The 24,587-nt window shown below is 46.3% G+C and overlaps 1 long non-coding RNA gene across 5 annotated transcripts in view; it reads right to left on the minus strand.

Moving 5' to 3' along the window:
• Positions 1–366: 366 nt before the first annotated feature.
• Positions 367–24,587, minus strand: part of LOC106018308 (uncharacterized) — a 39,647-nt gene continuing 15,426 nt past the window's right edge. The window contains exons 3-9 of one of the 5 annotated variants that reach the window (XR_011809373.1): positions 15,643–15,767; positions 15,120–15,332; positions 7,992–8,120; positions 2,983–3,134; positions 1,880–1,984; positions 1,652–1,771; positions 367–1,164 (exon numbers count right to left, since the gene is read on the minus strand). This is a non-coding gene — a long non-coding RNA (uncharacterized lncRNA). Of the gene's footprint in view, positions 1,165–1,421; positions 1,772–1,869; positions 1,985–2,982; positions 3,135–7,991; positions 8,121–15,119; positions 15,333–15,642; positions 15,768–24,587 lie in introns of those variants that run through there. The other 4 variants (XR_011809372.1, XR_003497779.3, XR_005266431.2 and 1 more) reach the window with 4 other exon arrangements.

Consider the following 24,587-nt stretch of genomic DNA (forward strand, 5'->3'; position numbering starts at 1 on the left):
GCTATTTACATGGAAAACATGTAAAAGAGAAAACAACAAGAACCTAATAAATGAGGTTTTGTCTTTTTCTCCCCCCCCCCCCCCTTGTTTTTTTTTTTTTTTTACTTCCCCCCAGTGATACAGCTGAATTAATACAGCTGTGACAGTAAGGTCTCGTTGGACTGTCTGAGCAGTCTCCCAGCCATTTGATGAGCCTTGATAAAGGGCTTGATAAAGGATTGAATTTGTCTGGTGCTGGCTGATTAACCGGCCAGCAAACAGCTGATAGATAACAAGCAAACAGCAGAGTTTGAGCTGACTCAGAAAACACTACCTATGAAAGCAGGATAGACAACGTTTTCATCACCAAAACCTGATTGTGATAGAAGAATGTTTTAATATTTAAATGCTACAGCTGTGACAGCTAAAACATTTACTTAAAACAACTGAACAAAAATGCACATGTGGTTTCATTTCCCATGTCCTTTTCACCTCCACTAAGAGCTGCACGTTGCCATTATGCAAAATATCAACTTTATTTGTTTTGAAAAACACTGCTGATTTTTTGCAAGTGTGCTCAATACTGAAAATTAGTTTTAAATCATTAAATCATCAGAGACTACTACGCTATCAGTGGAATTTCAAGACAGATTGTGTAAGGGAAAAATTAAGTTTCCATAATTGATAATATACTTAGATGTAAATAACATTTCATTTTGCAGCAATTGCTTTATGAATCTCTAAGTCTTATTTAATTAATCAGTACACTTTGCATCAGTGACAAACCACATATTCAGCAGATTTAAAGATGCATATTCTATTATGGGAGTATTAAGTGCAGCTTTATCAGGGATTTAATAAATAACAGCAATATTCCAGTATGAAAAACTCATAAAGAGCTGGGCTCAAGGGGGCATAAATTGTGACACAAAGGCATTTTTAAATCAAAGTACACGTATTTCTTAGAGTCTTAAAACACAAAAAGTAGTGCCTAAATTTACTTTTTTGAGCCAAGAAAAATGCATTTTTTATAACCCCCAGCAGGGGTATAAAAAAAAAACACTTGCAGAAGGAGCACTGGGAGGGCTCACCAGGAGAAGGTGCACAAAGTGGAGCTGGTACCGTGTTTTGACCTCGCTCTTCTGTACCTGTATGGAGAGCGGTGCCTGGCAGTCCACCTGCGTCCTAAATTTAAGAAGTGTCAAAACCAGCTGAAAGATGCCGGCTGAGAAGAACGGAAAGAGGAGAGAGGTTTACACCAAACCAAAACAAGCCAGTGAGTCAGAGGGCAATGTCTGGGAACAGAAGTTTGGGGATCAGTCAGGCATCTCTTGTTTAGATGCTTTAGAATAGCTCAAATCCTCTGTATGAGTGCAACCTCAGATACGCACTTATCACTGTCACACTGTCATTTACCAAAAAAAAAAAAAAAAAAAAAAAAAAAAAAAAAAAAAAGTGATGGAGCCAAAATCAATTTGCAGTGCAGGACTCCCCGTGCTCACCATGAATGCAAGGAGCAGGCAGCCCACCAAGCCCCATGCTGCACATCCTAAGACACAGAGGGCAATACGAACAGGCAGAGGAGCTCAGGACCGCAGACAGCTGGGTTCCTCCCCTGCATCCTCCCAGCTTTAAGCGCAGTGTTCCCTGCAGTTCACAATTACAAACTCACCGTGCATTGGAGATGAAGGGCAAAGCCATTTCACAGGAGGGAACTGAGCTCACGATGGATGTCCTGGCCGTTGGTACTGGCCATGGGCAGCAGCAGGTCACCCAGCAAGTCTGCTACAATCTATATCAGAAATAGCACAAACATTAATTTCTGGAAAATTACCCAGGGCACACAAGGAGGAATATGCGCTGGCTTTATGCTAGCTGCAGGAATCCGACCATTCATCACCTGGCCGTGGCTTCCTAAGACCGTCCACTGCAGAGGCAACTTTGAACAAATAATCAAGAGTCCTGTCCCCCCCACTGCTGCTCCATACAGCCGAGACATCTGCACCTGGAAAATGAGATTATGTGTCTTAATCAGCACTGATCAGCCACAGTTACTGATTTGTTTAAATGACATAAAATAAAAGAATATTTCAGCAATAGTTCTGTATTATGACAAATCAATGGTATGGCTGCCACTTCATAAAATAACGCATGAATAATAAAACTACATAAAATGAACCCTCTGGAAGATTAGAAATAATCTTTTGAGTTCTGAAAACTTGAATTTTGAAGCTACATCATAGAAATTCAGAACTTAGACATGCTTCAACTGGTTTTAGCCCCTTTGTACTCTCTGGAGGACTACTGTGAAGTAGGGGAAAAAAAATAATAAAAAATAAAGAGAGAGAGAGAGATCTGGTTTCCTTCAACCGCCAGACAACTCTGGGACACAGAACCTCATTGCAGGTGAGGCCACCACACTGCCGGGACCTCAAGGCCATAAAGTGTCCCAGGACAGGAGAGATGTTTTGGCACTGGCTGCACTGCTGAGCTGTCCCCAGGTCAGCAAAACCCCGTGGTAGCTGAAGGTGTCTGGGGCTGGAAACCTGAGCATGGCAAGCAGGGTGCAGAGCAGGCAGGGCTCCCTGCGCTTGTGAAAAGCACGGCTCGTTTACTGGTTTAACTGGGTCACCACCATGCTGGGAGTAGCTCTGTATCTTTGGCCAATGGAAAAAAATAATTGGTTTGAGTACACCCAAACGTAAACCTGCTGGCACAGTCATTGCACTAAAAGGTTCCCTATCTATTATCATTATCTTTTTTTTTTCTTCAGAATTTTTTTATGATTTATATGAAAAATATATATATGTTATTTTTTTGCCTCAAATCCTTGTATGACTCTAGTTTAGTGGGGTTTTTTAAGCTTTTATGTTTGTTTGGGTTTTTAAATAAAGAACATTTTTAAATTTTTTAAGTGTTTTCTTTTTGGTGGAGTGTAACTATCTGCTATGTTCAGCTCCGCTCCAAAAATAAATGCATTATTCCAAAATAAAATTTAAGTACCTCTTTGTCCCCAAACAACACTCAGCATCCATCAGCAGCACCATTCACTGAGTAAATCTTGTTCCACGTGTGCAGCTATTTCAGGGGCCATCCTGAGATGTGAAGGTCTGGCAGCTGAACGCCGTGATGGGTGCAGGTCCTGTGTTCACTCTCTGGAAGGAAAGGCTTTGCTCCTGCACTGAGACCCCGCAGGGTCTCTGGGATCAGGCGGGTGCAGCCCGCAGAGCCCAGCTCAACCCAGCCGGGCCCAGCCCTCCCCGGCAGCCCCCCAGGACCAGCGGGGGACGAGGCAGAGCTGGGAGCTGGGATCCAAGCACTGCTGCCCACCTCTGAGCCCAGCCCAGCTGCAGGGCTCTCCTCAGTGGTCTCCATTTGTGCTTTCACCTCCACACAATTTCCCTCCCGTTACGTCTGTTTGGATGTATTATGGGTTTCCCTGTCACTGAAAGCCCGCTCTCCCCACAGTTACTGGTAGACTGCTGACAAGATCCACACAAAAATCCCTCACACAGACTCCAGCTTTGCAAGTCTCTCCTTTGAAGATAAGGTCGGGAGCTGCATTTTTCCAACCCCCATCCAGTTTAGCAGCAGTGCTTTCAGGAGGGGCTGGTGACCTGCAGCAGTGCCCCGGCAACCCTCGTGCAGCACAGCACGGCTCTGGTGCTCTCACAGCTTCACGGCACAGAGAAAAGCTTGTGGGGAGGGCAGGGTGTTTTACTAGGCCAAGTGACATAGCTGGGAAACTCAGGGAAGCTTTTGGTTACACAAACTTTTTTCACATCGATGTAACAGAGTTGGGACTAATAAAAGCCATTACCTATCCCTACACACCTCGCGTCTTGCACAGCCTTGTATCATCACAGCTGCAGCAGCAAATTACAACTATTGATGTGGTATTCATGGAAAATGGTTACCTCCATGGTATCACTCAGTATTTATTTATACACCAAATGTTACCTCTCCTAACCACAGTTCATGTAGGACACCTGCAAAGCCCTATTCCGCCATCCTCCTAGACTGGCAAACCAAAACACCCATTTGTGCATGGTGACTCCTGCAGCCCGGATTCACAAAGTACTTCAGAGCCCAGGGACAGAGGAGGATCATGAAAACCTCTCAGTACAAGTCAGTGTGAGTCTTTAAAATGACATTGCCAGGTCGTCAGCCTCCCCCACTGCCCCTCTTCCTATAACTATGGTCTCGCAGTTCCCTGTTAATGCAACATTAATTGTAACTAGGCTGGTTACCAAAGAAACTTCCCTTCCCTTCCCTTCCCTTCCCTTCCCTTCCCTTCCCTTCCCTTCCCTTCCCTTCCCTTCCCTTCCCTTCCCTTCCCTTCCCTTCCCTTCTCTTCCCTTCCCAACTTTATTCTCAGCAAATATAAGCTGTTTCACTTTTTGGTCTCTCTGCAGAGATCAGTGCCTGAAGATGAATGCTGAATTCACTGGATATGAGGAATGGAGGAATGGTTCAGCATCATTGACTCGGTGAGAATTTGGTCAGTGACTCCTGTATCGATGCAGATTTCTTTTGTATGCAGCACGTACGTACAGTTTCATTCCAAAAATTGCAAATAATAGCCCTAGTCTTTCAAAGTCAATCTAGTTCAGCGCATCAGTATAAATCCTGTACCAAATCATCTCTCCTGTAGCACAGAATCGATGTTTTCCAAATGGGCTCTTAGCCCCCAGATTTTGCAGATTTTTTACCACATACTTTTTCCAGGCTGCAGCTCTCAGCCCTGCCATGGAGCACCACTCCTATTCCTATTTCTTCAGTTGCACAAGCCTCCCCATTTATTTCCGTCTGCCTTGCAGCCAGCCCGATGTGTTCTCTTTCCATTCCGTAAGATTGCTCACAGCTTTATGGCAGAGGTTATTTCTGCAGAAGTTAGGAGTTATTCTGCAGTGTTCATCTCCCACGGAGGAAGACTCTAGAGGTAGGTCCTGGTGCTATGTAGGCTTTGTTGCTAAAACAGACAAAGTCTTACAAAGAACACCATAAACACTCCACACTTTGACCAGGAAAGAGAATAACAGGTTTGAAAAACAGACTGTTCTGTCGTGATTTAAGGGCTCTGCTCGCTCGCCCCCATCAGACACAGGGGAGGCACTGAGAAGCCCCATCCCTGCCAACGTCAGCTAGGAAAAGCTGTGACACTGCAGGCAAAGCACAACCGGCCTTACCCTTAACTCTTGTAAAGAAAATGCAGAACAACCACTGCTGCTGCTCTGAGCACCGGGTCTGGTATCAAGAAGTAATTTTGGCAACTCCTCGCTGCAGCCGTGTGGAATTTTTTCTTCTCTTAAAGAAGAACTCCAGCCAAGGTGGTTGCTCTTCTGAATAGTAATGCTACTGCGGAGAAGCTGCTTGCAAACAAATGCTCGAGAAAAGCCACACTGCGGGTGATGAATGGGAAACCGGGCCGTGTGTCACGGCCCACGGAGAGGCCACAGGATACATTTGTTTTCTCCTCCTGCGGGATGGAAAGCAGTGTATCTTCCCTTCCTTGGGTTTGTCATGTTCCTCATCCTCTGATATTGAGCTTGTCAGCTTTGTAATGAAAAGCAAAACCAAGGGGAAAATCCAACAAGTGTTACTTTCAACATGCCTCCTAGAATCAGAAATCAGCCTGAAGACGCCCTTGTCTGGTGGTGTCTCTTGAATCCTGCTGGCTCGTGCAAATTGCAGGGACTCTCACCACCCCCTTGTCCTTCTTTGCAGTACAAGTGAAAAGTGAAGGAACAGCTGGAAATTCGTAGAGGCATCAAGACAACATGTTCATACACTTCTCCAGAGAGTCAGCACTGATCTGAGGACATCGACTCTGTGGTTAAATCACCCCAGCTCACCCACTGAGGCTTCATTCGTACCCTCCTCGTGGCCTCTGCCCAGAGGACACACGCTAACAGCAGACCTCGAGGAGCACCAGAGCTCACCACCACCACAGCAGCCCTTTCAGGAATATGAGATGAGCACGGGACAAACTGACCTGCATAAATCCATCACGATTAGCAGCCACATCCTATTACAGTCAGAACTGGTGTGACGAGGAGCAGCAGCTATCACTAAGCAGGGTGCTTAATTGAGAAAGAAACCCAGACACCTCAGACAAGCAGCGGAATGACAGAGACTAAGCTGTGCTGAAAGCAAGACAAGTGCCCCAACGTGCGCTGCATTGCAAGCGGTACCGAGGCGCTGGTCCCCGTTCTGCAGAGCTTTGGACACCCTCCAGCACTCCCAGAGCGCCGCTCTGCAGGGACCAGCCTGCAAGCAGCCACACCAGGGAGCTTCTGTCAGTGTCAGCGCAGTGCCATCTGCTCCCAGGCCGATGTGCTGATGCGTACTGCCCCCTCAATGCCCACGGAGGGGTGCTTGGGTGGCGAGATGCCGCACGGGAGGCAGCAGTGCTGACGCTGCCCTGCTGCCTTCACCCAGGCTTACACAGCGCGGGATGCTCTTGAAGAGATGCAGAGCTTTGTTCTCAGAGATGCTGCAGCTCTGCTCCTGCACCCCCCATTTCTGGAGGCCCTGAAATCCAACAGGTTTGAGATGAAAGCCTCCTCGTGGCTGGCGGTGCCTGGACCACCCATACCCACTGCCCATCTGTACCAGTGTCTGCTGAAAGTGGTAATCACAAACTCAGTACGGGCTTTCCTGGTGACTCCTTCCTTGTGGGAGGGAAGCAGCAGGCTGGGCTCTCTGTGCTGGCACACCAAAACCCACAGTAGGCACACGGGAAGGCTGCACACCCGGCACTTGATGGTCCTGCTCCAGCACGCGCGGCTCGGCTCGGGGTGAGCGCACCCCGTGGCTGCCTCCCAGTGCCTGGCTGGAAGCGTCACCCAGCCTGCTGCGGGTGGGCATGCAGAAATTAAAAACCCTTGGGGAGCTACAGGAGAAACGTCCCTATCCCTGACATTAGCACATGCGTGATAACGGGCTGAGGGTAACAATTAGCACATTCATTTGGAGATATGCCAGCTGGGCAAGGAGAGGAGAGCTCTCCCCTGGCAGGGGCTGGAGCAGTTTTTGCTGAGGGCTGAGCCCAGGGAGACAGTGCAGGAGCTGCTGTAACTGCTACCTGAATGACTGCTGCTGTAAATGGCTGCTGATGCTTTATACGGGGAAAAAAAATTGCAAAAGGGTTTCAGATCTCACTGATTTTATGAACCCACGGCTGATATCAGCTACAAATTGCATTTGGTTTCCTGTGTGCAGGGGGAAGATCTGTCGCGTGTTGCAGCTCGTGCTGCAGCACCAAACGTAACATTTCCGTGTCCGTGGCTTTGTATCAAGTATTTCATTTGGGTTTTGGCTTGAATGAGTCTGACATTTTGGAACTATAATAAACTTCTTTCTATCCATATGAATATTTATGCCTTTAAATTAGCCATAATCCAAGGGGAAAAATGCATCTTACAGAAACAAATATAGCACGGGAACAAGCTGAGCGGTGGCGGAGCAGCCCCCTGCTGAGGACCAGGACGTGTGGTTTATTCATGCACATCGCAGTGGGACTGCAGCCAGGCGGTGGTGCAGTTAGCGATGAGGTGCTAGGACCCCCGGGCCAGTTACTGAAGCCTTATCCATGAGGTTGAGGGGTACGGGTGGGGTATGGCCCTAACACTGTGCTCGGGGAGGTCGATGTAGAGATGCACGCACGTCACTGCTCTTTCAGTAGATGATGCATTTTTGTGAATGGTTCCAGGTTGCTGCATGGCCCATATTGCTCTGATTGGCTCCTGCTCCGTTAGCTGCCAGAGCTTTGGTACATTTTCTATTCATTTTAATCAACAGTAACATCCTTCAAAATGATTGAGTCAAATGCTGGAGAGGCCCTGCAGAGTCTCAGTGCAAACATTTCTGTACAGCAATGATTTCTTGCATGCAGTTATTCCCTTTCATTGCTCTTAATCTATTTAATTTCTGCTTTCATAACTTCTTGCTCAGTACACTGAAGGATTTTATGTTGAAGTTAAGACTATAGAAAAGCATCTGTGCATTACCTTGGTGTTCTTCAGGTTTGCAGGCTTCTGTAATATCTGCACCCAAGATGCTCTTCTCTTGCACAAGGACTGGTTAAGAACTGCGTAAAGACGTCAGGACTCGATTCTGAGCCAGTTGCTTTACAGTCTCTGCAAATGATGCAAAACAACAGCGGTTTCAACTTCAGGAGTTTATCATTCAGGAGTTATAACACCGTATTTCCTTCCTTTCTTCCTCTTCCCACCCTCCTTCCTCCCCTCTTTCTTTCTCTTCCTTTCTTTTCTTTCTCTCCTTCCTTTCTTCATGTTTCCTTCCTTCCTTCTTATTTTCTTATTTCTTTCCTTCTCTTTCCTTCCTTCTTTCCTTCCTTCCTTCCGTTTTTATTCTTCTATTTATTCTTCTTTATTCTTTTATTCGTATTTATTTCTTCTTTTTTTTAACCTTCATTATCCCAACTCTGTTAACCTTTTTTTTTTTTTTTTTTTTTTTTTTTTTTTAAATGACCTGACTAAAGGACTTATGGCTCGGGAGCCATGAACACGAGCTGAGGCAGGGCAGGTGCACCCGGTGCAGGCAGAGCAGACGTCCCCAGCCCCACGTTGGCACTGTCCCCGTGCAGCAGCACCAGGCTGGCAGGCTGTGCAGACTGCCATCCCAAGGGCACAGGGGTGTCCTGGCTGTCATTTGGGAAAATCAGCAGGGGAACTGTTGTCAGGAGGAAATGTGATTTTCAAGGCAATGAGCCACTTAATATGATGCAGTATTATCTCCTTAGGAAAATGGAGATTCAGGTAAGTTAAGTCCTTGCTCAAAAGGTCACGCAATAAGTCACTGTAAGAGCAGGATTAAGCTCTGCATTCCCTGCTGGCTCGTGCTTTGCCAGGGGAAGACGTCACCTCAGCAGGAAAGGCTGACTGAAGTGTGTGCATGGCTGTGTCACTGCCATGGGAAATGGAGGGGCCGCGATCTGGAGGCCTGCCTCTGTCCCCAGGCACTCTGCTGCAGGGCCCACTGCCAGCCAGACTGCACAGCGGGGGAAAATCCCTGTCTGCGCTGTGGATGGATGTCTCAGGAGAAAACATGATTGATTCCTCCCTGTTTGTTTTACACCTTCAGATGTTTTGGAAGAAGCCTTATAGAAAACGGATAGACAGAAAGGACTCCCTGGTCATCATATCCAGCCGTGCTTAATTACAGGCAGCAGATACTGAGTCTAAAATTAGACACAGCATCTCCTGCTGCACAAATGCACCACCTCCCAGAGGAGCTGAAGCCTCCTCGCTGAACCCTCAAAGCTCCCAGCACGTTCCCCATGAAGCCGGGAAGAAAACACCCTGATGGGGCACGGAGGTAAATGTGATGGAGGAAGGCAGAGCATCCCTGGGCATCTCCTACACTCAGAAGACAACCAAAGCCAGCAGGACGTGTGTGAAACCACGTTCCCAACAACACTGACTGTGGAACTGCCAGTACCAGAAGCACTAACACAGCCCAATACACTGCGTCCAGCTGATGCCAGTCTTTAATGCTTCAGAGGAAAGGAAAATAGTGTAATAAACAAGAAAAGAAACCAGGCACCAGAAGCTGATGTATGTTGCTGTCTGAAGATGGTCAATGGAAACACTGAGCCGTTGCTCTGAACACCAGTGCTCACAGCACAGCTCGCAGGATCACTGAAAGCAGCTGGCTGCCAGATGAGATAGAGAGGGACCCTGAGACATAGGGGGCTATCACTGCTACCTAGCAGTTTGAGTTTTCATATTTGCAGCCTGGCCACTGAATTCCCAATACCCACAGCAGTGCATTGCAAGCCAGGCATCACGCCCTTCTCCTTTGTGTTGCTACAGATTTCACAGAGGATCTTGAAATGTTAGAAAAAGCAGATATGGTCAAGAGCAATGGGGTGAGAGCTACATTAATATGAAGCAAAGAAATACAACCACACCTCATCCCCCGCCTCGGAGGAACTGAGATGCTGTATCACCAAGGTGAACACAAAGAGAGGCCAAAGAGAATGACGTGCTTGAAACATCTGGGATGCTGTGAAAATCTGCGTTTTGACAGTCAGGGAGCTGGTGGCTCAGGGCAGAGCTGCTAGGGGACTCGGGCACCCCTCTCGCCAGCAGCTGGATCCCCCTGGGTGCACCCCTACAAGGAGCCCCTGAGAGCGCAGAGGGAGCCAGACCTCCCAGCAAGGGGGGCACCCCGTGTGAGGCACAGGACTGTGGCGCCCCGTCCCACAACAGCCCTCATCGGCATCTCACATCACCTTCAAATGGCCTTGCCAGCAGCTTGTCTGGCCGATGCATGTGGTATGATCCTGGTGACACGGACATGTTAACATTTAATGCCAACCTAATTACTGATGAGCCTTTCATATTCATGGGTGTATTTTAAAGACACATGCTGTGTGATGAGACAAGGAAGCGGAAGACGCGATCTGGAGGGAAGCGGAGGGAATGCGTGCGATCAAACACATAAGCAAAAGAAAATAAATATCAAAAGTTGTTATGTCTCTTCTTCCTGTTTTGTAATTCAGGGCTTGAGGTTGGGTTGTTTGATCATTGTAAAAAATGGAAATTTCAAATAAACAGTTCTGGAGACTGAAATGACACGTGCTTTATGCAGAGCCTTACAGGGGGAGGAGATATATTTTAAATGAGGAAATTTGCTTAGAAATCCTTTTGTCTCCTAGAAATGTTATGTTTACATCCTCACATGCCTTTCTTTTGTTTAACCTGAGATAGCCCTAATTTCAGCTGAAAGTGTAGTGATCCTCCTACATCTGCTGCGCTGCACTCTGAGAGAAGATTACAGTACACTATAGAAAAGCCATTTTTTAAGATACGTTTTTTGCCAGCAACATAAATGAGAAGTAAATATTTATCAGTTTTGCACCCAGCAGATTATGGCTCTTCATGGTATCTTTCTGAACCAAGAACAATTAAATTACAGGCTGGTTTAATCCTACTCAGTCCCATAGACACAGCTTCCCCCGTTACCTGCAGTGGAGCCTTGCAGCCCAGCACACCTGTGGGTGCTGGCCCTGCCCTGTGGCCCCAGCCCACCCACTGCTGGTGGTGTGGGACTCACACTCGCACACTGTGCTCTTACCAGGACCCCCTTGCCTCCCAGCACCTTTCGGTGTCCCACCCTGTCCCCTTGCCACCCCTGAGAGCAGGGGCTGGCAGTGGGAGCACTCCTGGCCCCCCTCCGGACATCCCTTCTCTGTCCTGCAAGGTGTGACACCGCAGCTGCACTATCATAAAATGCCCAGCTCCAGTGATTAAAGAAACTTGCCACATGCTCTCCCCAGCACATCATTGTTTCTGTGCCCGTGGTGGTGGCAGGAGGGGCTTGTCACCCACTGCTCTGCTCAGCTCACATCGGTGCCTTAGCTGGGCAGTTTCATTCCCACGTGCCAACCAGCAGAAAAAGAATTGAAAAGGAAAGGAAGCAACACTTCAGCTTCTAAAACTTACCAGACATACCCTTTCATTTCAGAATTCTAAACCAAAGAATTGCCAAATTCTAATGATTTTCATGGAGAGAAAGTGGCCAAAACTACTTAAGCATGTGTATCTCAGGAAGCAAAAATAACTACAAACATACATAGTAAAGTCAAGCAAGATGCCTGCAGAGCCATAGAGCTCTCAGTGTAATTTAGAATAAAACGTCTCAAGTTAGACTTTAAAACCTCATTCATGCAATAAACAATGAATAAGCAAATTAAAAAAAAAAAAAAATCGTAGATCACGTTGTTGCATTGTTTAAATCAGTTTTGAAATTCTTAGAAGTGAACAAAAATCTTCTGCTTGGTGCTGTTTTTCCCTTGTTCCTTCCCCTAAGCCAGGCTCAGCTCTCCACTCCTGAGCGTCAGTGGGATTTATGGGTTTATCAGCCATTCTCCCAAGCACTTCTCTTAATGGCCCACGCTGCCAGCAAGGCAGCCCGAGTGACTCCCCTTCGTGTCACTTGACAACTGTCATGTCTTACAGCAATTTCAAAGAGACAATGACCGAGTCTCTCAGTATTAGTACTGCGGTTGTGAGGGGCCATCTGCACCTGCAGGGGCTTCGAGTCCTATGCTGTCCTCCAGAGCTTGTCAGCAGCCTCCGGAGAAGGAGCTTGCAGCAAGAGCACTCTGAAACAGGCACTGAAGTAGCTCAATCCATCACTGAGAGTTCATCAGTGCCCCTAAATTTATTGTCATTTTGGAAGTCTTTTAAAAACCAGTGCTAAGCAGAAGGTTTTTTCAGCCTCGCAGAACTCCCGTTAATGGAAAGGAAACGAGCATTACCGCCGTAACTCAGCCTAATCACGGGAATTAAGTGGGCACTTCTTCCTGGATTAGCTTTCGTGGAGGTAGTGCTTGCAGTTCTGTTTCCCCTATAGATCAAAATGTTCTCTCATAGTTGTTTTTATTAAAAAAAAAATCTTTATTGAAATCTTACTTTCTATTTTTTAGTGAGTAAAATTGCTGCCTCTGCACACTCCATTCTAATAATAAATGTCCTCTCCGGCCGCTTGCCTTTGTTCCCACAGGTTTCAACCAAAGCACTTTAGCCTAAGTGTATGTGGAGTTGCTGTTATTTTAACCAAATAATTAGCATATAAAATGCTTCCTGACCACAAACAACACTGTAAAGACATCTTTCATACAGCAGATCACCTCCAGGAGCAAGCAGCAACGAACGCTTACAGAGACAGCTGCTTTGCATGATTTATTAGCCTTCACCACCGCAGCCAGCCTCCGCACTCCTGTGCCCTGTGTTGTTGATGGGCACTTGAGCAGTCTGACATTAATTCACCAGCATGACCAAGAAAATGACACAAGCTAAAAGAAGCCCCGGGCCCCAAAGTGCCTGAGCTCCCCGAATGGCCCCGTCCCACTCCCAGCGCTGGCCACGGCACCCCCCAGGCTGGAGGAAGGCACCGCAGTGCTGGCATCGCCGCCCTGCACCACTCCCCATGCCCTGTGCCAGCTACAAAATGTAAAACCCCAGCAATTATCCTAGCACTGCTGAGTATCACCAAAATGAAAACATTTTAAAATGAAAAACATTAAAAAAATATTTAATTGGACTGGGAACTTGTTATATCATAGAACCACAGAATGGTTTGGGTTGGAAGGAACCTTAAGGAGCATCTAAATCCCAACCCCTGCCATGGGGCCCCCTCCCACCAGCTGCTGAAATCAGACTTGACTCCCAAGAACAGGGGAAGGAGCAGCTCCTATTTTTCAGCTGCAGTACTTCAGTGGTAAAAGAGGAAAGGTTGCCTGTTAGCAGGACACACTGAGGACAACACATACCTTGCAAAATTCTCATGAGAGATAACCCACAGCTCTGCCGTTTGCTGAACAAGGCAGCTCTTCCTCATGCACCTCATCTGTTCTCATTTGCAGAGACACAGGCAAACAGCTGTGGTGTGTCCACGGGAAAGGTGCATTAATTCCCACCAGCTGGTTTCTGCTCACCCTGCTCCGCGGTGACCTCCAGCACAGAGCACTAATCCCTGGTACATGGGGGGCATACAGAGCCCCCTCCAGCCCCTCATGTCCTGGCAGCAGGAGCAGGAGGGTGCTGCCCTCTGAAAGTTGGGTGAAAGCAAAGGTAATCACCTATCTGTGACAGCACTGACCTCCTGCCAGCTTTCCTCTGAAACTTTGAGTTCTGATGAAAAGTCAAATGAGATAGGCAAATAAAAGGAAAAAAAAATCCCATCTAACAGACTAATTTTTCCCTGAAAATAAATAAATCCTGCAACTTCAGTTCCCTCTGCTGTGTGCATCATTTTATGTTATTTACACTAACATCATTTTGTACCATTCTGTGGCTACTGGTAAGAAGCTACTTGTGAGTAAACTCCTTTCCAATAAGCACTCAGTGCTTTAGGATGGTGAAATCTACAGGTCTTCCCTTCCAGTGGAAAACAGCACACTGAAACCCATGTATGCTGTGCAGCTCCATGATCATCATTACTAACGTGAATTTTTTCCATACAAGACAGCATTCAAAAATTACTTATGGATAAACTCTAACATAGCTGCAATTACAAACATTTAATTTGTTTTCTCTTGTAGGGAGCTTTAAAAAGAATACTTTTGGCTGATTAATTTAATTTCACCTTAATTCATTTAATTTTCAAAGTACTATTTTTGTCCCAGTCTAACACTGCTTTGATATAAGGTTCAGGCTTTCAGATGCACAGGGGACTGCAAGTCTCATGGGCACTGAGCTGCACATAAAACCTCTCCTTGCATGGCTATGGCTTCTGAAACTACACTAAAAAAAAAATTTAAGCTACAAATTTTGATGTTTTAAAAGCAGCTGACCACTAAAAAGAGATTGATAACACATTAAAATAGTGGTCTGATTGAGAAGCATCCTGAATTCATGGGGTTAGAAAGTTACTTTTTCAGTTTCACGATATTTTTTTCCAAGCTACCAGGTTTGAAAACCTTTACTTGTTATGGCACACTCCAAGTATTTCATCTTTCAAAATCAAGAAATGACCCACTGCAACATCTTTGAGTTATGTTACTGGCAAATATCTGATGTATTCTCAGCAGAAAGACAATTGCAAAGGTCATTTGGGAGCAGTCCTGCATACTCGGGATCTCTTCTCCTGTTGAAGCATGCCCACCAGGACCCGATCCTTTTCAGAACAACCCAGGAAGTCAATACAATGCTGCACCTTCTGTGACACCAAAATACGGAGCAGTGTGTTAAAAAAATAGATGAGTGGCATTTTATTTTTTCCTCCTCTAAACACTGTACCTGAAAAATTGCCAGGGGTGTTTTGCACCCTGGGACTGGGAGGCTGCTGAGCCTCCTGTGTGCTTCCAGCACCACCAGCTGAGCACTGACACAGGCTTCATCGGTTTGTTCCCCTCTTTGCTTTCCATAGCAGAATTAGAGATCACCAAGAGTGAACAGCAACTGAAGATGAGGAATTTGTCCTCTTCTATAAACTCTGGAGAGCAATTACTCATATTTAAGATACAGTCAGCCTTAGGCTAGCACGTGTTGCAGAAGCAAGTCAGCAACAAGCACGCCTCTGGTGCTGCACACGCTGAGCCAGGACCCACAGCCCACATCCCCGTGCCCCACACACCTGGGTGGCTCCCAGGGGACAGCACACACCTGAAGCTCTGTGGCTTCCCGTAGGCTGCAGAGGCCTCTTGCTGTCACCAACCCTACAAATCATCCTAACGTGGCCACCATCAGCGCTTCTTCACAGCTGTCACTCTCCCATTCTGTGCTCCCTGGCTGCAAGTGCTCTGGGAGCCAGGGATGTCAGGCACATTTGACTACAAAGCAAGAGCATTATTCCTTCCTTAGCAAATGCAGATGGCTCTGAAAGAAAAAGTGAGACACAGCAAAAAATTAAACTTGAAAAGGGAGCTCAGAAGTCAGCCTCATCCCCACCCACCACTCTTCCTTTGATCAGTTGGATGAGAAGAGCTGCACCAGGGTCTCTGTCTCCTCCTCTCTGAGTACACCCAGGTTCACTCTCTGAAAGTCAGAAATTAGGAGGAATGGCTCCTGCTGAAGCCACAGGAGAGTTAAGCTTCTCAGGCTGTTCTGCAGTTTCAGCCTATATTCTCTATAGAGGCACTTACAGAAATTGCAAAGGAAGCATTTCCAAACCACCACACAAACTCACATCTAATTTTAGGTGGGAAATATTATTTTCCAGTATCTGAATTGTTTGATGGTGCAGCTGTGAGACCTTCCAGAGGATCCACAGAGCCAGGGAAAAGACATCAAGACAACACTGAAGGAGAAAAACTGAAGGAGGAAAAAAGAAAAATTGTCAGAAATTGCTCCTGAGTCTGGATGCACAGGAGTGCTCCAGCCCCACAGCACCGCACGCAGAGTGCTAACTGGATGCAATGCCCACAGAAATCCAGCCCCGCTCACCAGCTGCAGCTCAGGGCCAGCCCCTCCTGGGCAGACAGAAGCACCAACTGCAGTCCCTGCAGAGGCCCCGCTGTGGTCAGCAGGGATGTGCAGGGGGCAGCACCCATGTACAAGGGAGATGTGCCCACACCAAGGCAAGTCCCTGGGAGTGCTCACCCTGGAGGGTGGCAGGTGCTTGGTACAAATAAGAGGGGATGTTTTGAGTTTTTTTTGGTCATATGTGGAAATGAATTTTGCTAGGAATTTTTACTAGGAATTGCCTGCTAGTTCCTCTTCTCTTTATACAGAATCCAAATTTGCATAGAAAGGCTTTTTAAATTTGGGTCTATGCATTTGATTTTGCTGCTCTCCTGGAAAACAGAGGGGATAAAGCCCCACATCACCACAAAGCCATGAGCTGGGTGACAGAAGACACCCTGAGCTACAGAAAGCACTCCTTGATCCAGAGTAACGCCAAAACATGGCATAGGAATGCCACGTCACCGTGGGCTGACGGCTCAGCACAGGGAAATCGTGACTCGATAACAGCTGGCAAACACAAGCAGGCTAAGGACAGGTCAGTGATGAGCACACAGAGCTGGATGGGCCCAGCATGAGCCAAAGGGGTTGAAGAGTGAACTTTATTGACAGTATTGGAGTGGTAATTAAAAGAACTGCCCAAAGAGAATGGAAATATAAAGATACTTACAAAAGCACGAGCATACATATAAACCCAGTGTAGACAGTACCCAAAAAACCTCTGCCAGCAAGGTTAGAGGTGATAGCATGAGTTTGTTTTAAGAACTATGCCAAGGATCTTGAAAACTGTATTTATCAATAAGCAGACATATAGTATGACAGTTAGTAAGGTGAAAAACAGTATTAAACATTTCTCTTTAGGATATGAACAGAGATGCACGTGCCCATGAGTCTGCTTATCCTTCCCTGCAGTTACTGGGGAGCTGGTAGACAGCAGCCATGCAAACAAAGGACTTCCAGGCTATTAGGAAGTACCAAAAATTGGATAGCAGAGAAAGCAGAAAGATGGAAAGAAAACTGACAATCCATTTCATTTAAAAAGTTGTCTAGGAAATGTCATTTCTTGTTGATTTAAGTAAAATTGGTTCAAGTAACAGAAAGGCAAGAAATGTAGCTAAATAATTAGACAGTTAACTCTAGTTTGTGGTAATTACATTAAAAATTATCTTATGATTTCCATAATTAAGGAAGGTTACACATTTTGGTGATAGATGAATTAGCACTGGTGTAAAATATACCTAAAACTTGAGTTGGTACCATACAGCTTCTCAATGAAGAAAGGAGAAAAATACAAAATCAATACAATGGTCTTTAAACAATTAAATGCAATCTCAGTGATTGGCCTCAGAGTGGAAAGCCCACTGAGCAGCCTCATCTCTGCACGAATCGACAGTTGGCTCTAGGCTGCTGAGCATTTTAATCAGGGGCTTTGAAGAAAACAAAATCACTACTAATCAAATTTGCAGAAGACAACAGAATTAGAGCAGTGGTAACAAAGTAACTTTTATTTCATTAACATGATGAAATGTGGATCTCGTGGTAATTAAGTAGTATCCCTCCTACCACTTTTAAACATCTGTCCAGGTTCCTAGGAATAAAGATATATTTCAGGCTTGGAGGAAAAAAAAAAACTTAGTCAATGTTCACCTTGTGACCTTTTGACTTTGTGTTTTAATCATAGTACAAAACAAAGATTACACATCAGTTCATTCACCGGCTTGTAGAAAAGCCTGTCATTAGCAAATGCTTAACAACCTGCCGTATGTTTATAAATAATTCAACTCAGAATTCTGAAATTAATTTCTGAAACAAACTTCAGAAAAGGAAAACCACTCAATTCCCAGGAGCATGCCCCAGAAGATTATTAACTCCGGGAGGAGTTATAGCTTGGCAGAATCAAATCTTAAAGTTTTCCACTGTCTCAAGCATAAGTAGAAGCTTTGCTTGACTTGCAATTGCTTGATGGCAATTCTCCTCTCATTTCCATATTATCTTCAAACAGGCTGCTGGTCTCGCACCAGCCTCAAGGGAAACCCTCACATTGCTCTCATGTCCTGGGTGCCCCGTTTGCACCCCTCCCTATCTTTTACTTGGCATGTCAAACATCTTCCCCAGCTTCATCGTGCATCTATTAGAATATGCTAAATAATCGTCCCCTAGCATTTTACCCATTGCCAAGGGTAGGGTCACCTCCCTGGTGTTGTGGGGAATTTCTGATATGCTGAATCTTGCATTGGTCTTTTCTGCTTCTGTGAGTCACTGCTAAATATCCGTGCACTTCCCTGTGCTAGTGGTGTTTGGTGCTTTGCAGCTAACTACACAACCAAGTTAGTTCTTTTCTTCCAGCTCCACAGAATAGAGCACAACATTAACGTGGCACATTTAGTAATATATTTCATTCATTACTACTTCTCCTACTGCCCCTCGCCTTGAGCCGCAGCCCTGTGAGGTCCTGCCAGGATTGCCACCAGAAATCCATCTGCTGGCAGAAGTCCAGTGGCCTCTGCATGGAGTGAAGCTGTGGCTCTGCTGCGAGCAGGAGCACTGCACTGCTGCCTTGTTGCATCTGCTCTGAACAAGGCTGAAAACGAGAAGTAATTTCTGCAGCTGCCCAAGCATTTTCCCTGCCTCGATGCAAGCTGGAGCAGCGAGGAGACACGGTCTCTGTGGAGCAGGGTGTCCTCAGGAGGCCCAGCACAGGACATCGTGGCAGCTGTTTAAGAGGCAATAAGTTCTCACCCCAAAAAACACCCAAACAACAGAAGAAATGGACTAATTGGTAATGAAGGTCTCCCCGGGGAGAGGGATGGGAAGACTTTACCTACTAACACTTCCATCTAAGGACCAATTTAGGAAAAAAAGAGCTGCCATACAATTAGCAGGGGCTAGAAGAGACCTTGGGGAAGCATCTTGCACTTCTCCTCACCCTGTTATGACCGCTAAAGATCACCTACACTTAAAACCCAGAAAAAACTATACTGTGCTCAGCACTGCAGCTCCACTGGCGCAGTAAATACTCCCCACGTATGAAAACAACCTGCAGGTACATCACACCAGAAAAACGCACGTCGTGTTTAAAAGGCAAACAGCATTCTGGAAAAGCAGCCACAGCCACGCATCTCGGGGAAGCTGGCATTAAAGCCCGCATGCTGTTAATCCAAACGCCATTCTGAGGGAAACATTACCATTTTGCAAACTTTGCTGCCAACAGAGAGCTAAAATAATGAGTAGTGTTTACTTATATCCAGGGCATGAATTATGGAGTCCTTGAGGGTCACTTTTTCTTTTCATAAAGCCAAAGCTTTGCAGCTCTCACACGCTTACCCTGGCAAGTGTAAGGAAAGGGACAGGTCAGGAGCTCCCACAGTCCACCGAGGGGCTGCATGGATGATTTGTGATGCTCTTAATATGTTTTTAATTCCTCATTGCAACTTTTTAGCAATATATTTTAAAGCAGAAAACACTCGCAGCAACCAAGCCAGACGTTTGAATTGAACAACAGGCATTTAGAGGGAAGCTAACAGCACTTTTAAGCCCTAAAAGCAAAAAATCACAATCTTGTATTCATCTAAATGTCACTTCCCGAGCAGTTACACACAGAGGCTGCTCAGACTCGGCAGCTTGCTTCTGGCAGCCACAAACAACGTGCCGGGCCAGCAGCAATCGAACAAGCAGCCCGCAGCCCCATGCACAGCCCTGCAGGCTGGGCTCTCCGGGCAGCCCCCGCAGGGCAGGGCCACCCAGGGTCCCCCCAGCCATGCCCACCTGGCCCAGAAGAGCCACCAGGGCCACTTCCCAGAGGGACAGCAGAAGGCAGGGTGGCACTCGCAGGAGGGCAGCTCACTGGCTGGGAGAGCCGAGGATGCTCTCAGGTCCCAGAGCTGCAGTCAGCCTGCCCCAGCACTCAGGAGCTGTGCAGAGCTGCCAAAATCCTCCCAAGGACAAAAAGCAAGAAGGACTATCTGGACAAACAAGTACATCAGCAACCTCCATTTCCAATAAAAGATTTTTCACTAAATATCACTGGGAAAAGAAATCTACAGCTAATCTCAGTTTTGATGAGGGGTTAAAGAAAATCTCCACCAGGACATAGGAAACTCAAAGCTTTGGGGTCCAGAGCACACTGAGGAGCCTCCAGGTGTTCCCTGCACCTGCTGAGGGCTGCAGCATTCCCCAAGGACCAGCCAAGTCCCATGGCCTGGACTACCTCCCATAACAAACCAATAAACTTCTGGATCTTTCTACAAGCTAACACTTACTGGTTGGTATTGTTATCATGCTGTTCACAGTATTACAAATAAAAGCAAAACACAATTTGTTCTGATTTAACTCAGTTACTATAAATAACTGTCCCAGGCAGCCAGCTGCCATTTCTGGAAGTGAGAAGCCTTGGTGGATTTATTTGTTAGGTGTGGAAGCCACGCAAGCCTTGGAAATTTCCTGCACAAAAAGACAAGCGGTGTCCGGGCACCATTCCCACTGCGAGAGAGTAAAAGCCAGGATGAGCAAGTGTTTGCTGCTGGGGCACAGACGTGGTTGGGAGTGCAAAGGAAGCACCCATCCGTGTAACACGTGGGCAGCCCCTAAAACACACGCACTGGGGAGCTGGGAACTCTGCCAGAGCAGAGCATTGCACAGCCAGAGCTGGGGGATATCTGGATCACTTTGAAGGGAAATTAATCTAGTTAATAGATGGCAGAGTCATCACCTAAGAGGGGCAGGTGAGTTAATACCTTGTAGGAGACACAGAGATAAGAAATTTTATTGCCACAGAGCCAATGAAGATCACTTTGCAGGACCAAGGCTAGAGGATTGCATGGGTAGGGCAAGAGACAGCAGCACAGCAAAATCCCAGGGTAAACAAAAAATCATGAGAGGGGTAATATACAGGGACGAGAAAGACTTTGGGGTCTCCACCCTCAAAGATCCTCCACTGGAGGGGCCCTGGTCCAGCTTCACAGCTGGCTCTGCTTCAGCAGGCAGCTGGGCCAAGGCTCTCCAGAGCTCCTCTCCGGCCCACGATGTGCAGCCTTGAGCTCCAGGCCCCCATCAGAGACAAACCTGCCCTTGCCAATGGAAATGAGGCATTTTCCTCAGTTTTGTACAAATAAACTTTTAAAGCAGCAAAATATTGTAGCAGGAAACCACCCCACAGAAAGGCTCTTCAGCCAGCTCTGCTCAGTGCAGTCAGGCACCCTGGAAACAAGGAAGGTGGCAGGGAAGGAGACCCTTGCCTGCGTGATGAATGTGATCACATCGTTACCCTCCCAAGAAAATCCATCACTGACAGTTTTCTATTTTATGTTATCACAGTAAAAACTAATGCTCATCCATGGGAGGGCATCTGCAAGGCCATGAGCAAGGTGTGCACGGCAGTGCCTCACCCAACAAGTGGAGCGAGGAGCAGCAAAAGCCACCGCTGGCTGAGCACCCACAGGAGGCAGCGCTGGTTGGAGCCCCCAAGTAGCACAACATGCAGCATGTGAGTGGGACCCCGGGCACAGCACACGGGGGGCACAGCACACACACAGCACATGAGCAGGACCCCAGGCAGCAGCAGAGGGCTGTGCTGTGCCCCTGGGTGCAGCGGGAATTCATGGAGAACAGCAGCGCATGATGTCTCTTGGTACATACTCGCTCCTGATTCAGGCATTTTTGGTAAGATCGCTGTGTTTGAAGTCATTAAAGGCATGGAAAAGAAAACCTGGAAGTTTGACAAAGGTTTAACATATTACATTGAAAAAAAATAGTGAAATGCATGTGCTCAGCCGTGAGCTGAGAAGACTGTACAGGGGAAGGACCATAGGTACACGACTATTATCCTCTTCCTTCAGCCCCATTACCAGCCACCCCTGAAATGGGATATTGTGGCAGCCAGATCTTACCCAGCTCTTAAAATCTAACCCCTCATTTAAATAGACTGGAAGTCTTCTGTTTTGTCTATCCAGCAATGTCAAGATTATGTACCAATCCTGGCACTGGCAGAAGGATTTCCCTGTTCTCAAATAAGCACTGTGAGCAATAGCAAGATGGTGAAGGTGCTTAATCTGTAAACAGCCGTGACCTATAGGCTTTTACCTCAAAGGCAGCGGCTGGTGCCTCTTTGTGCTGTTCCACTCAGTCTAAGCACACTGTTCATTAGTGGCTTCCCCTGCTTCATTCATGATTAGTCTGTAAATAACCCAGAGCTGTATTCCCAGGACTTGCTGAATGTTTTCTTGATCTATTGTTGAATGCATGAGGCTAAATTAGCCGTATTCCAGCACTTTTCTCTAATGCTTTGAATGTCCAGAGAAGTTGGTGTCTTTTTAATCAAACACTCTGAGGAGCTGCAGATTGCAAGGAGGAATTAATGCTGATTTGCACACTGCGTCCTCACCAGCATTGGGAGAAACCAGCCTGTTTAATATTGTTAAAAATGAGCATAAAAGGAAATAGAAAATACTTGCTTTTTTCCTGTACTTTGTTGCTTAGAAACCACTGTAGATGATTTTGTTGTTGTTTGTTTTTAATAAAGAAATGCTTTTCCATCATTGCTTCTAGCGAACAATCAAGAGTATAAATAGGGGTGGCTATATATTCCTGAGCCCCGTGGTCAGTGGGGTTGATGTTTAAGGAATTAAGAATTTCCCATTGGCATGAACGGATAATGACTCAGGATCAAGATGTCAAGTGTTTTAGTACCATTGCTTTTAGTTTTCTTAGTCTGCTATAAAAAAAACACAACATCTTTTTTATTTAGCCCATTTACAAAAAGAAAATCTTCATAAAGTTTTGATCTTTAGCCCTTCTAAAAAAAGCAAGATACAGAATGTGTTTTTAGTAATAGCAACATCGTTTATCCCCGACCTGCACATTTTATGCCATGGCTGCTTACTTTCCCAGCCCAAACATCTCTATAGAAACTAAAAAATAATTTGTTTACTGTTACTCGGGTGTTCTTGGTTCATATCTACTCTTTGCCATTTTTAATGTGACTAATTTTAAGGGGGTTAGTCCTGGCTATTTAACTGACAGGAGTGAAGATAGAAGTGAAAACAGATGGAGCTCCAAGGCTTACCTTCAGAGATGGGACAAGGACAGGGCACAGACCACTGCTCATTGCTGCAACCCCGCTCATCTCTACTGTAAGGGTAAGCTTGAAGGAACAGCAGGGCTGAAAAACTGCTTGAAGGTGGAAATACAACACTGCATTTAGGACTGAATTGTACCTTGATCCTAAGGTATTAAAACCATCTTTTTAAATAAATAAAAGCTTCACAACATTGTTAGACAGGTAAGTATTATATCCATTTCATGTGTGGGCAAATGGAGAAGAAAGCATATAGGAACTTTCCAAAGCCACAAAAATGGAAAGAAAAAGCCCCCCCCCCCCGAACCACCTGGATGGTGACCCAATAATAACAGCCTATTTTTCAAGCTACAGCATCTAGCAGTGATTGAAGACAAGCAATACAAAATGCTCAATAAGCACATGCCAGCAGAAGGGAATGGATTTCCAGCAACAAGAAGTTACACGTGCAGGCAGTTACCAGAGGTGGGATGGGATGCCAGCCCCACAGCTGCTCAGGGCACCCCCGTGCCCCCCACCATGCACCCAGCCCTGGGCACTGCAAGGCCCCCTGCAAGGTCTGTGCCTTGCAGGTAGTGCGCACAGATTAGTTTCCTAATTAAGTTATCAGCCTTAGCTGATCAGCAATCAGCAATGTTCCTGTTAAGTATAAACTGCATCGTTTGTAGATGCTACAGGACCCAAGCATGATGTCTGCGAGTGCCCTCTCCCTACAGCCACATCTGCAAGTCCAAAAACCATCCTCACTGACTCTTGGTGCTGTTTCAACATGCACAAAACGAAAGAAAAACTGAAAAATGAGCAACTGTTGCACTATTATAATTGTGTGGCCATTAAAACATATAATGAATGGAAAGCAATGCTGAGATTTTCCTGAGCAGTTGCCAGAGCTGGCTAAGTAAGCCCCAGGAGGGAAGGACAGGACATTCCCGTCTGCAATTCCAAATTAAGAAGCAAATTCCACCGGAATACACAAGGACTAAGAAATTACAAAAAGCTGCTCAAGATTGCTTTGCAGCACCTCATCAGATGACAACATGCATTCACATCATCTAAGACCACTATCAAGTCATAAAAATGCTGAGAATATTTCTGTAACATTCTCATTTACAATAGGATAAACGGTTGCATTGTATCTTGAGATTACTTCTATCCAGAAAATGAAAGCGTCCATTTGCACTTTGGGTGCGAAGTTATATAGAGATTTGTTTTTTATTAACAGTTGACCAAATCTCGAGACACCTTACGTCTGAGCAGCAAGTACACATTAATGTCACATAGGGATGGGGCGGGGGCAGCATTCACAAGAGCACCACCACCAAACCACTGCCTCGGGAAGCAGTCACCCACGACGTCCCTGTGGTTTATCACCACGCTACAGGCAACAAACCTGTCCAGAGTTTCAGTTCTCCATACTTAACCTGCTGCTTGTGAGCATGGTAAAGAAAAAGTCAGTCAAGCACCTGTCACCACAGACCATCAAACACATCAGTAGTGCAGTATTGCTTTGGCCGCAGCGTGCCCAGGGGACACAGGACCAGTGCTGACTGCAGGATGCTGGTGGCAGGGAGGGCCCAGGGCACCCACACGGTGGCTGG

Source organism: Anas platyrhynchos, chromosome 5 (genome assembly GCF_047663525.1).
Source record: "Anas platyrhynchos isolate ZD024472 breed Pekin duck chromosome 5, IASCAAS_PekinDuck_T2T, whole genome shotgun sequence".
Taxonomy (NCBI): domain Eukaryota; kingdom Metazoa; phylum Chordata; class Aves; order Anseriformes; family Anatidae; genus Anas; species Anas platyrhynchos.